Raw genomic sequence first — 14,273 nt, forward strand, 5'->3', positions numbered from 1 at the left:
AGAGTATTTTAGGCAGATGGAACAGCAAAAACAAAGGCTCAGAGGCAGCAAAGAGCATGGCCTGTTCAAGGAACAGGCATGTCATTAACGAAGGATGTGACTTGTGGAAGTGATGGCAGGTAGACAAGAGGAGAGAGATGAGATGAAAGGAAAGGCGGGTTTTATTTATTATTTATAATTACCAGACCATGCGGGGCCATGTTGGCCAGAGTAAGGAGTTTGGAATTTATTCTAGAACATGCTTCCTAACAGACCGTTCAATGTCTACAATTCTCATAATTAGCTTTTTTTTTTTCTTGGTGCAAAAGTCCATTTAACACAAATATTTTTCGAGTGCTTACTCATGACAGGAAAACAGAAGGCATCGTGGGGAGGTAGGAATAGCTTGATAGTTGGAGTATTAGCATTTAGAAGGTACTGAGTTTGGTCAATTTATTAGCTGGGTATCCGTGGGCAAATTACTTCACTTCTCTGAACCTCAGATTCTTCGCCAGACAATGCTGTGAGTTTTAAACAAATGAACGCATAGAACGGTTCATGGTGAACTCTAAGGAGCCTTGCCTACGCTTGATATATTGTTCCAATATGAATGTAAGTTCTTCCCAGAGTACCAAAGGGCCCACCGGAGGGTGAGTAGGGGAGGGGAGAGTATGGCTCTAGAGAAGGACCCCACAGGGAGAGGGCTGGAGGGAGGGGCCCTGGTGGGGTCACTGAGCACTGGGCCCTGAGGGGTGGAGTCAAGGATGGGCACCAGGGGATACCAATGAGTCACACTGGCAGTAAGTGTCGGAGGCCAGAGCAGGCACTATTGATACCCATCTCTGCATCCCCTCAGCCAGCCTCTGGGTTCACCTGCAGCTGCAGTGAGCTGTTTCTGGAAAGCATACAGGGCTCCCCTCTCTTCTCTTTTCAGCCTGTGAACTTTCTTTGGCACGAAGGATCTTGCCGGAAGCATGCAACCTGGAGCTGCCATAGAGTTAGCATCCTGGGGGAAATTCTCAACCCAGCTACCCCAAGTTGGCTGTTTGGAAGGGGGGATGTGTTCCAAGGCGTGTCCCACATGGCGTCTCAGGGGGTCCCCAGTGGGATGGAGTGGCAGCCGCCCCCAGTGGTAACTCGCTCATCAACATCCCCTGAATGGGCTTCCCTCTCTGTCTCATTTCCCCACACCCTCACCACTCTTCCTGGGGTCACCTTCTAAATAAGCGACCTGCACCCAAATCCTCATCTCAGGCTCTGCTTTGCGGGGAACTTCAACCAACCCCCGTTCCCACCCGCCTTCCCTGATATCCAGGATGAAAGGGCTGAAACCTGGCTCCCCCAGCTCCCATCACAGTTATAGGCGGCCACGTGACCCACTGCCAGGTATTGGCTCAGAAGCCAGTCTTATGGAAGGTTTCTTGGAAAGCTTTCCCTTCTTTATAAAAGGAACAGATATTTTTGGTGCTGGCACACCTCCCCCGCCTTCCTGCCTTGACCATGAACACACTCTTAGAGCTGCAGCAGCCGTCTTGGGGCCAGAAGGAAAGGCCAAGAGAATCACAGAAACGCTGTCCTTGATGTATTAAGTCACCGAACTCACATCTGTAGCCATCGCGCTCTAGACTTCTTCTGTGCAGAAAATAATCCTCAGGTTGGTGGAGGATGTCGTTCACAGAGCGCTTGGTTACATGCCCCCTAATGCAGTCCCAACTGGTACACTTGCTCAGGGTGCCAAGGTCAGCGGCGGCTGCATCCTAGATTTCCAAGTCTTGGAGCCTGGGGGTCAGACCTCTCTGCGGTGGGCTGGCACCCGCTGGAGCAGCACAGCCACCCTTGCCCTGCCAACTCCCAGTCCTGTTCTTGCCCCTGTCTGAATTCCACGGCTTTGCCCAAGCAGGATAGGCAAGGCCCCTCCTGGGAAATCTCAGACTTAGAGGTCGAGGAAGGCAGGCGGCCTCGGAGACCGCAGGCAAGTCTTTGACCTGCTTCACTCATCTTCCAGCCTTTATTTCTCTCTCTCGCTTCAGATTTACAAAGAGAGCAAGCGCTGAAGGAAAAAGACAAGACTATCCAATGTTGAGGGCCAATTCCCTGATTCCCCTGACATCTCTTCTTCCCTTTCCGTCTCGTTTTGTCTTAGTAAGCCAGTCAGTGAAAACGAGGCTGATGAATTCTTTCGACTGAATTGCGTACAACTGTTAACTGGTACTTACTGAGAGCCTAGGTTGCTCTGGGCTAGGGAAAATACCAAGGGCACGGAAGGCATGGCCTGTCCTGTCCTAAAACAGGACACAGTCTAGTTGGGGAGGCACGTGGAAGCACCCAAGAGGGCCTACAGTTCAAGAGGCAGGCTAGCAGAGGGGTCAGGAGCATATGTTCTGGAAGAGGTGGTCTGCATCGAGCAAGGTACTTTACCCTGTCTGTGTCTCACTTTTTTTCTCCATAAAATGGAGAGAATAATTGTACCTAATCCTTGGGGTCATTGGTGCAGATTAAGTGACTCCGCCGTGAGGATAGTGATGATGATGAAAGTTATGTGCTCATCTGGCATCTCCACAGTGCCCGAGGCAGTGCTTTCCTCATCCTCAGCCACAGGAACACCTATTTATGAGTATCCAGTACACAGCAGGCACTGTGTTAGGTGCTGGAGGTACAGCGGCCAACTAGACAGATAACGTGTCTGCCCTCATGGTCTGGCAGGGACACGGACATGAAAGTCATTATAGCTGTGACAAATAAGGGCTCCAGGCAGAGGACCCAGCCCAGGTTCAGGCATTGGGTGGGCGGCTGATGCCCAGAGGGGGTAGATGTAAGTGGAGGCTGGAACAGACAGGGTCCAGATCTTGTGGGCCCAGAGGGTTAAGTGTAGGTGGACGATCAAGGTCAAATATCAGTGATTGAGTCCAAACTGGTGGGGAATTCTGGCACGTGGACACAGGGCAGGGTGTGTGAGAATCACACTCAGGCCTCCTCCTGACCTCTGCCTTGCTCCCTGCCCATCGGCCCTGTGGAGGGTTCCCGGGGCCCCCTTGGGAGCCAGGCAACGATCTCCTGCAGGCCGCAGTTCTGATCCAGCCGCGTAGGAAGATTAGCAATGGAAGATTAATTTCTCCTTGTCATTTCCCCAGGGGCCTTAAGCAATCTCGGGAGCAATTTTCCTCGCCTAGAACACCGCCCTAGGGAAGCTGGCGGGGATCGGCTGCGGTGTGGCGCCAGGTGAAGGACAGCCCTCGAGTCCAAGCTTCGGAGCTGGGTGGTGAGCCAGAGAGAAATGTGCCCGCTGAGCAGTCATCGCCGGCCTGTAATGGACGCTGAACAAAAGAGAGGCAGGCATAAGCATCGCTTTGCTGTGCGGGCTTTCCATTTGGCTAAGGAGCGTGAAGGACGCCGGAAACAGAGCTCTGGGACTTTCGGTGCAGGCGGCCGCTCGGAGCCGGGCAGTCTTTGTCTCCAACGAGATTTCTTTTCACAATCGCGGCTCTGCCTGGAGGGCGGGGTGCTGAATCCAAGGCCACAGTTTCTCCCTCCTGCTAAAGAGAAGGAAGAGGACAGGGATGTATTGTGCTGGAGCTGGGGACCCGAGCGCACTTCCACGGAGGAGTCTGAAGTCAGATCTTAGGAAGGACTTCCAGGCCAGAAGGATAGCCCTTACTCTGGATTTTGATTAGCAGCTTTTCAATGAAACCCAGAAAGCTGTTGTTTGGGATAAATTTGAAGACTCTTAGGCTGGAGGGTCTAAGAATGGTCAGAAGATTGGGACAGGGTACATCCCCCACAGGGTTGTGTTTCCCGGCTCCCAAATGGCTGTGCCTTTCAGCCACTCAGCTGCACCCCATGCTGTGCCATTCATTCACTGATTGTGTTTAAAATGGGGCTCCACCAGTGTGAAGCTGGGTGTGGTATTAACCTCTCAGACTCCATTGCCTCATCCCTAAAATGGGCTTGATAATGTCTTCCTCACAGGCGGAGGGACAACAGTGAGTTAATATATGTAAAACAGCCAGCATACATGGCCATGCATCGGATAGGGTGCCTTCAGCTGCAAGGAATTGAAGACCCCGCTAAAAGTGTCTTCACAAAAGGGGGCTATGTTTCAGAAGAGAACTCTTGAGGCAGGCTCATTCCCAGAGCTGGAGGGTCTAACATCTATCTCTCTGCTTCACTATCCTCGGCTTGTTTGGGGGTGACACGCCTCATGGTCTACAGACAACTAAAGCCGTTCCAGGCATCACATGTTCAGTTTAAAGAAATTGACGCCTCCTGCTCTAGTGGATTTTACTTCCGGTCCCATTGTCTAGTACAGAGTCATGTGACTGTGCTCCACCAATCTTTGGTAAGGGATATGAGACCATCATGGTTGGCTTAGATCAAGCATGATTCACCATCCCCACAGGACTGGGAGGGGGTCCTCTTCCCTGATCACCCTGGAGGGCAAACGCAAGAACAAAATTTGAGCTTGGCCATCGAGGAAGATGCAAAGAACTTGAGGGCACAGAAGGAGAGAACAGATCCTTGGGTAAGCAACCTGTAGTTTTGGCTACAGTTCCCTACCTATCTACCTACCTCCCTAGCTATTTACCTTTTTATTCTTGACTGTATGTCATATTTCCATGAGTAGAGAGAATATAACCCCTTGCTGGCAGGAACCTGTTGATTTCTCTATTTCCCAGCCCCGGGCACCTAGTAAGCCCTTTATACACATTTGTTATTGATGATGATGATGACATATATAAATGATTGCAAACATCATTAAACAGTAGAGTTTGTACACACTTCTATTTCTGAGAGCGGTAAGGGACTTTAGGAAACATAATATTTTCGCAGCAGTTCTTCAAGTGTTACTCTGAAATTCGTTATGAGATCAAGGAGGAGATACTACAGAGAAATAAAAGTATGTTGCTGTCTGGTGAGAGGAAGTCAGGAGAAAAAAATAACCAACACACATCTAAAGGAATATATATACACACACAGACTTCTTTTTTTTTTGTCCAACTTTCACTTCCTGCTTTACCAAAGCAATCGACCTTGAGAATCCCCCCACCCCCCCATAGTAAAGCTCTTTTTTTTTTTTTTTTTTTTACAGTTTGGTTAACCCAACAAATCAATAGTGGCACCCAGTGGCTAGAAGGGTTAATCAGGGAACAGCAATTACTTTTTGCATCTCAGTTTTATCAACCAGAGCTGCATTTAAAAATTAAACCACTGAGTCAGGCATCTGAAGAAATGTCAGGGCTTCAACTCTGGCAGCATTTTTTTCCCACGCCTCCTTTCCTCTTAGCAGCTCAGACTTTGCGGGCCCATCCTCCACCTGGGAGCCCAGAATTACGGCTGGAGGTGGGGTGGCGGGGAGGGTGGCAGGGAGGGGGAGAAGGGGGTGGTGAGAAAACCTCTGTCGCCTGGCAGGGCTATGGGGATTGTTAAAAGCTTGTTTATTCTACATCCTCTCTAGAACTGAGCGAGCAAGTGTAATTATGTGCATTGCTGGAGTTCCAGGTCTTTCCTCCAGAGGACATCTCCCCCCAAAGTTGCTGACGTCTGGTCCTTACGGGATTTCGGGAGGTAAGTGATCCAGAGGAAACCAAAACCTCTGCCAGTTAACAGGATAACCAATTAACCAAACCAGTGAGAGGGAACCCGGGAATGCCCGTATCTAGCTTTGGAGTTCCATCTTCATTCTTCCAGCAGTTAGCAGGGAGAACATGTGACATAGGCCAGGCTGGTAATTCCTTAGTCACTAGGCTTTGCAAGGTTCTAAGTCCTGTTTATTGAGCTACATGGACGGTGCCTCTGACTTAGAAGGGAAGGTAGGCCCAGGTTTCACACTGCCATAGGGAACGAATTATTTCCTGTTCCAAACAAGCTGAAAGATCCCCATGGCAGAGACCATTCATTGTTCCCAAATAGCTCTTTCCTCTGCTATTTATAAGTAATAGAATTTTAGCTGGGCACATTGCCTCCTGGAGAAAAAAAAAAAAGTTTTTTCCCCAGCTTCCTTTACAGCTAGGTGTGGCCATGTGACTAAGTTCTGGTCGATGGAATGTAAGTAGAAGTCTTGCATGCAACTTCTGGGAAGTGGGAAGTATCCTTAACAGGAGTGCTCTTTCTCTGTTCCTTCTAAAATTTGCTTGGAATCTAGTCTTGATGGCTGGAGCTCAGGCAGCCACCTTGGACTGTGAAGTGGCGTAGAATGGTCAAGTGTACCAAGATAGCAGAAACATAGATCCCTGAGTGCCATACCAGTTCTGGGCACATTATGTAAAGATTTTTTCCCCTAGCATTTTCCTTCTCAAAATCTGGTCTTGTTAGAAGTACACATTCTCAGGCCCTATCCCAGGCCTACTGAATCAGATACTCTGGAGATAGGGCCCAGCCATCTGTGTTTTAACAGGCCCATGGGTGATTCTGATGCACTTTATAATTTAAGAACTGTCCTAGACTATTATTTTCCTATTAAGGTATTTTCATTGATTTTCTCCCACAGTCTATTAAGAAAAAAAGTATTTAGAACTAGGACACCTAATACTCCTTTTGTCTGTCTTCTATTTTCCCCCACCTAATTTAAGAGGAGACATTATCGACATCAATAAGATTATGAAAAGATGTAAATTATGTATAGGTGAGAGCAGGACTCCTTAAAGCATAAAATTTAGGCCAAGCAAGAGCAAAACTGGTACCACAAGCTAAAAACATCCAAGGATAAGTAAGTTGAGTTCATGGAGGCCAGTGTGATAGCTAATTGTAGGTGTCAACTTGACTGGATCATGGGGGGCCCAGATATTTGGGCACACATTATTCTGGGTGTGTCTTTGAGAGTGTTTTTGGGTGAGATTACCATTTGAATTGGTAGACTGAGGAAAGCAGACTGCCATCCCTAATGTGGGTGGGCCTCATCCAATCAGTTGAAGGCCTGAATAGAACAAAAAGGCTGACCTTCCTGGGAGTGACGGGGAACTCGTCCTGTCTGACTGCCTTCCAGCTAGGACATCTGTTTTTTTTTTCCTGCCTTTCCTGAACCATCAGCTCTCCCTGGGTTTTGAACCTGAAGGCATTCAGACTGGAACTCCACCATCAGCTCTTCGGGGTCTCCAGCTTGCTGACTAAAGATCTTGGGATTTGTCAGTCTTTGTAATCATATGAGCCAATTCCTTAAAATAAACCTCTGTCTCTCTCCACACACACATACACACACATCGCATTGGTTCTGTTTCTCAGGAGAACCCTGGCTAATACAGACGGGGAGGCCATGTGGCAGAAAACAAAAACCCAGTGAGCCCTGACTTTGAATTCTGCTTCCATTGTTAGCTAGGTGTGAAGTTGCGTAACCTTTTGACTCTCACTTTCTTTATTCGTAAAGAGGGGCTAATCATACCTTCTTTCCCAAGACTTTGATGAGATTAAAGGAGATAATGTTTGTAAAACACCTAACATAGTGCTTGGCATATAGTTAAATGCTCAGTAACTGATAACAGTGATAAAGATGATGATGGTTATGATGGTAATGATGACAAGTTCTGATCCCTGGCGGGTGAATATGAGAAGAGACACACCCTGAATCTTCTAAGATACTTTCTAGGCTGGCATCTTTCGCAGAAGCCATGAGTGGGAGAGCCATGTCTGACCTACCGTCCTTGTCATTATCATGCATATATCATTATCCACATACAGAGATGATGGGAGGCGTGGTAGCCAGTCTCCAAGATGGCCCCAGTGAGCCACGCCTGGCATCCCTGACCTGGCGCAATCCCCTCCTACAACTGAATCAGGGTGCATCTACTCTGAATCTACTGTGACCTGTAGGCTCCTGCACATGTGCTGGCCTGTGACTTTTGAGGTTGGTTACAAAAGACATTGCAACTTGCTTTTCTTTAAGAATTCATTTCTCTTGAGATATAATTGACATATAACATTGTATAAGTTTAAGGTGTGCAACACGTTGGTTCTATACATTTATATATTGCAATAATGATTGCCATTGTAGCATTAGCTAACACCTCTATCACGTCCCATAATTATCGTCTCTTTTTGTGTGTGTATGGTGGGAACAATTAGGATCTAGTCTCTTAGCAGCTTTGAAATTTAGAATTGGTGTCTGTAATCACTATGCTGGCCACCACAGGTCTCGCCTTGCTCTCTTGTGTTGCTTGCTCTGGGGGAAGCCAGCCACCATGTTGTAAGGGCATTCAAGAAGCCTTGTGGAGAGGTCCACGTGGAAAGAAGCCAACTGGCCAGCACCACCTTGCCAGCCATGTGACCGAGTTACCATGCAATTGCATCTTCCAGGCCCTGACTTCAAGTCTTTTAGCTGAAGTCCCAGACATCGTGGACCAGAGACAAGCTATCCTCACTGTACCTTACCTGAATTCCCGACCCACAGACATCAAGACATGTAGTAAATTGTTAGAAATTGTCTTCACATGGCATTCTCCTTGTGTCTTCACATGCACTCCCCTTCCTCTCTGTGTGTCTGTCTCCAAATTTCCCTCTTTTTATAAGGATACCAGTCATATTTGACTAGGGCCCACCCCCCACCAGTATAACCTCATCTTAGCTAATCTCAGTTGCAATGACTCTAGTTCCAAATAAGGTCATATTCTGAGGTTCTGCGGGTTAGGACTTCAACATGTCTTTTTTTGAAAGGGACACAGTTTAACCTATAACAAAAGACTTCTTACTTGATGATTCAGATTCTAAAAGCAAGTGCCCCATCAGCCCACCTAAACAAGGCAGAATCTGCACGGCTTTCTCTTATCCAGCTTTGGAAGTCAGAGTTTAACTTCTGCGACTTAAAAAAATGGAAAGATATCCCATGCTCCTGGATTGGAAGAATCAGTATTGTTAAAATGGTCACGCTGCCCAAGGCAATCTACAGATTTAATGCAATCCCTATCAAATTACCGAGCACATATTTCACAGAACTGGAACAAATCATAATAAAATTTATATGGAACCACAAAAGACCCAGAATTGCCAAAGCATTACTGAAGAGAAAGAAAGAGGCTGGAGGAATAACTCTCCCAGACTTCAGACAATACTATAGAGCTACAGTCATCAAGACAGCATGGTATTGGTACAAAAACAGACATAAGGACTAATGGAACGGAATAGAGAGCCCAGAAATGAACCCACAAACTTTTGGTCAACTAATCTTTGACAAAGGAGGCAAGAATATACAATGGAATAAAGACAGTCTATTCAGTGAATGGTGCTGGGAAAACTGGACAGCAGCATGTAAATCAATGAAGCTAGAACACTCCCTTACACGACACACAAAAATAAACTCAAAATGGACCAAAGACGTAAACATAAGACAAAATACAATAAACCTCCTAGAAGAAAATATAGGCAAAATACTATCTGACATACATCTCAAAAATATTCTCCTAGGGCAGTCTACCCAAGCAACAGAAATAAAAGCAAGAATAAACAAATGGGACCTCATTAAACTTACAAGCTTCTGCACAGCAAAGGAAACCATAAGTAAAACAGAATTTAACTTCTGCTATTGGTTGAAATAGTCAGAAGCTTAACCATCAAGGGCAGGTGTCCTAGTCAGCTGGGGCCATAACAAAACACACAGACTGGGTGGCTTAAACAGCAGACATTTGTTTTCTGACCGTTCTGGAGGCTGGAAATCCCAGGTCAAGGTGCTGGCAGAGCTGATGTCTCCCGAGGCCTCTCTTCCTGGTTTATAGACGGCCGCCTTCTCACTGTGTCCTTGCATGGTCTTTCCTCTGAGTGTGCAGAAAGCTCTCCGCTTCTCTTCCTCTTCTTCTAAGGACACCAGTCCTGTAGGATTAGGGCCCCACCCTTATGACTTCTTTAACCTGAATTATCCTCCTAAAGGCCCTGTCTCTAAATAGTCACATTGACGGTTAGGGTTTCAACCTCTAAACTGGGGGGTGGGGGGGGCGGTGCACAATTCAGTCCAGAACAAAGTACTTCAGTAGAGAGTGTGTTTTTAGTCTATACTGTAGAAGAGGTGGGTTTACATTTGAAATACACCCGTGAAGGAAGCACACCTCAGGGATGGTTAGTTAGCATTTGAAAAACCTGAGTCAGAAATCCACACTCCAAAGACAGCTACCACCCGCACATCAGCTATCTAAATCTGTACTGAGGGTTCACCAATTCGCATTTTTTAACGAATAAGCGAGGTTCAAGACGGGGGGATTGGCTAGAAATATCGTACTGGCACCTCTGCTGCTGCCTGAATGGGGTCTGTGAGTCTGATGAGCCCGGGGCGGGGGGTGGGGAACCTGGGGGTGTGGCACCCCAGGCCACAGGCTTTGTTTACTCCTGTGGCCTGCCACCTAACAGGACATTGTGCCTGTTCTAACCGGAGGGTTAGTTGAATCCTGCCACTTAAAGATTGTCACTTGTATATTCAGCATACCTTTTAGCCAAGGTGCTTGTTGGTGTGCCTATGGGCAGAGACCCAGCACTTCACTGAGCGACAAGAGCAGATTGCGTAACCGGTTTTTGCGCCTGCTTGTGATAAATGTCTTCATGTGTGATTTCTGATTCAGTGGGTGGCTGGCTATGATTTTTTTTTTTTTTTAATGATTCTTAACAGAACATCTGGTAATGAGGTTGTGTGAGGGGACCAATAGCCTTTCATTTGCTCTAGACTGGGGCTCTTAACCTGAGGTTCAGGGATAGAATTCACAAAGTCCGTGAATTTGATGGGGGAGAAAAAATGACATATCCGTTTTCACTAGCCTCTAACTCAAATTTAGCATTTCCTTCAATGACGTACGTAGCAACAAATCTCAGTAGTATTAGCAGATATCTTAAAAGATCACATATGCTCATCAACACTCTGAAACGATGGTAGTTATTAGATCTGCCGCGGGATCTGGTTCCTTAACAATTTACTGAAGAAAGAGCTATGTCCATCTCTATATCACACATTTGTTTTAATAATTTGATCATGATTTCGACCTCGTTGGTTTCCTTTGTAATCCGATGTATTTATTTACGGTTAAGGACCTCTGTTCTGAAGGCTTCTGACGTTCACCAGATAGTCCCATTATACAACATACACTCAAGGCCAGGCTTGTCATTAAGATGGCAGTGATTGGAAACTCATGTTTCAAATCGTCTCTTGATATTTTCAATTTGGGGCCGACTCGAGCGCAGATCTGATTAGATGGTGGCTGTTGTTGCCTCATGATGTGGCTGACAAAGAGCTCATACCAGAAGAAACATCTGCTCTGCCTCCATCTTGTTCGGCTGCGCTTGTATTATTGGTATTATTTTAACACATGGTTTCTTTGCAGGAATCTTTTTAAGCCCTATGGCTCATTTGGGAGTTAAGTGAAAACTAGGTCATCTGATCAGTAAATCCACATTGCTAGGCACCTGTAAGCTGCAATGCGTCACAATATGCTGACAGTGGCGGAGGCAGTGGGGCTCCGGCTCTTCTCCTGAAGCCACGTGGGTGCCACCCGTGACTGAGATTCACGGTCGTACTTGCCAGGTGAAGGCACGCTCAAGTGGCAATCTGCCCGGCAAACGTAAAGGCTAGTCACATTGATTTTAATCTACAAATAAAAAAGAACTTAATCTTCATTAATATTTACATTATGACTTTCCGTATATTTTTTATCCTTAAAAAAAAAGAGAAATTAGAGTTGTCAGCGCACCCCAGTGGAGTGTCAAACACCACGACTCTGCAGCACCAAGCCTTTGGTATTAGCATTTTTTTGGCAGTCATATGACTCAATAAATTCATGTGGCATTTACCAAAGCCCCTAAGTCATATTCTTCCATACATTCATTTTGTTCATTGACCCCTTCAGTCAACAAGTACTTATTAAGTGCAGTTCCATGCCAGATTCTGCTAGATGCTCAGATTCAAAGATGAATAATCTATGTTTTCCACCCTCCCTTGGCCACAGTCCCAGGGGAGATGGGCAGTGTGACCAGTCCTGGGATGTGGGGACAAAGGTACCTAAGCAGATGGGTAGGGGGCAGGGGGGCACAGGGACTGGGTGGGGGTGCTGCTGGCCTGTGATGGACTCAGTCTGGAAGGGACTCCTGATCTGGATAGAGATGTGGTGGGGGTGGGGAAGATGGGGCAATAGGAGAGGGTCTGCCAGACTCCTGAAAGCAGCTCACGATGGGTGTTGGGGCAGTTGTTCATCTTGGCGGGTGGGAACATGGGTGAGTGACAGGCAGCAGGGCGGAGCCAAAACCTGGTCCGCGGGGTCTTGTCCTCCTTTTGAGACTTGATTATATCATGGAGTGATGGAATGGATTTTTTTGGGGCGGGGGAACCATAGGCAGAGGACTTGTTTATTTCAGTCCACTGAGATGTTTTCCCATCCCGATTAATCCCACATGTCATGCCACGAAAGTTGTAGAATGGGACTGATATCTAATGTGAACCACTAAAGGCGGCCCATTCCGCTGAAGAGAAATGTGTAAGGTCGTTAGCGACCTAGGTTCTGGGACTCTTTAGTCCACAGAAATTGATAAGAGGCCAGACGAGGAATTCTTGCAAGGTTTTATTGGGATTCGTGCTACAGCACGAGGGACTGAAAACAAGTAACAGGTTCCCTTGCTAACTCCCTGAGGCGGGGCGAACTGGTCCCTTAAATGGGGTGAGGGTAGGGCTGGGTCTGTGAGTTGGGCCAGAGGGGTGGCTTCGGTGGTCTGTCCACCCTCTTGGTGGTGCTGTGCGCGGGGATCATGCACTGTATGCTGCTTCTGTTCCTGGCACCTCAGAAGTGGCGGTTGGGTTTTGATCTTTTTTATCTTCTTTTTCCCAGTTGCCCCGACTGCACACGCCTGCAGTTATGTTTAGTCCCTTATAGTTTCTTTGTAGCTTCAGGAGAGGTTTGTCAGGTGCAAGCACTGTAGCAAAGGGTCCCAGGTCCCAGACAGTCTCAAGGTGACAGACACTTACCTGCACTGCAGCTCTGGGGCAGGGCTGGGGAGAGAACACTTGAACCACTTGTTCTCCATTTTGGTGTCATTTTGACTTTAAATAAACCACTGAGAGAGATACTACACAAGTGAAAAAAAAAATTCCTGGCCATAAAACATATCACACCTTACTCCGAGGTAATGGCAAAATACCTTCCTATAAAAAATGAAAAAGGAATCTGTGTCACCTAATTAAACCCCAGCAAGATCTTGTTCAATGAAACAATGAACATTGCCAATCACCAGTTTCCCTTCTACACATATAGCGCCTGGACCCAGACAGTTGGAATTTCACACCGGGGAGACGCTGAGATCATCCGATGATGGAGAGTTTGAACTTTGATGATTCTTTTTAGCATGATAAAATTGGCCTAGATATTTCTGCCTTCCCCAATATGCATGGGGATGTGGCCGTCAGTGGAGGAAGGCAGAGGCCGGAGTCAGGGCTTTTCATCTTTGTCTGGAAAATCGGAATTCAGGTCAGGCTATAGTCACTGAGCTGGAGTACCACCTTCTGGCTGCCTCCGATTTAAGAAGATTGCGGCAGCCCAACTTTTTCTCAAATTCGTAGATTTCTCACTGTGTCCAAACACCTCAAGTCCCTCTTTTCCGCTTATCAGGAGGCTTCTGAGCAGCTCCTGTCTAGGCTGGTGGCTCCTTATGCTTCAGGCTCAGCTGTCACCGTGGGGTTGCCTCCCTCATCATGGAAATTCCCTTTGACTCTGTCTTGGGTGGCATCCCCAGTTCCCTGGATTCCACATTTTCCCCTTTCTTGATATTTTCCAACATTCTGGTGGACCATCTCTTGTGGCTTCCTGAGATAGGATACGTGGGCAACAATTTTATGAGACCTTGCCTGTCAGAGTTTTTTCTATGCTCACACTTAACTGATAGTTTGGCTGGATATAGAATTCTAAGTTGGATCATTTTCCCTTAGATTTTTGCATGACATTTTTCTATTTTCTCACAAATTCCAGAGTTGCTGTTGAGAAGTCCAAAGACAGGAGGATTCTCAATCCTTTGTATATAATATATAGTTTCTCTTCAGAAGCTTTAAGGGCTTTTTTCCTCAGTATCCAGAAATTTAAGATGATATATATTTATGTGAGGCTATTTTCATCCAATATTTTAGGTACTTCTTTGGTCCTTTCAATCTATTAGCTCACATCCTTTCGGTATGGGAAATTTCCTTGAATTATTTCTTTGATGTTTTCTTCTCTGTCTCTCTGTTCTCTCTTTCTAAAGCTCCTTTTATTTGGACTTCTGGAGGAATCATTTAAAAAATTTCTGCTTCTCATCTTCTTTTCTCTATTTTTGGGAAAATGTTCCCAATTTTATATTCCAATCCTTCTACTAATTTT

General features: G+C 46.5%; 1 long non-coding RNA gene across 3 annotated transcripts in view; it reads left to right on the top strand.

Annotated features, from left to right (window-relative positions):
• Positions 1 to 14,273, top strand: part of LOC123619448 (uncharacterized) — a 72,986-nt gene that overhangs the window by 17,238 nt on the left and 41,475 nt on the right. For all 3 annotated transcript variants that reach the window (XR_006728053.2, XR_012504850.1, XR_012504849.1), the window contains exons 2-3: positions 3,111 to 4,498; positions 5,432 to 5,541. This is a non-coding gene — a long non-coding RNA (uncharacterized LOC123619448). The remainder of the gene's footprint in view (positions 1 to 3,110; positions 4,499 to 5,431; positions 5,542 to 14,273) is intronic.

The sequence above is a fragment of the Camelus bactrianus genome, chromosome X, assembly GCF_048773025.1.
Source record: "Camelus bactrianus isolate YW-2024 breed Bactrian camel chromosome X, ASM4877302v1, whole genome shotgun sequence".
In the NCBI taxonomy this organism is placed as follows: Eukaryota; Metazoa; Chordata; class Mammalia; order Artiodactyla; family Camelidae; genus Camelus; species Camelus bactrianus.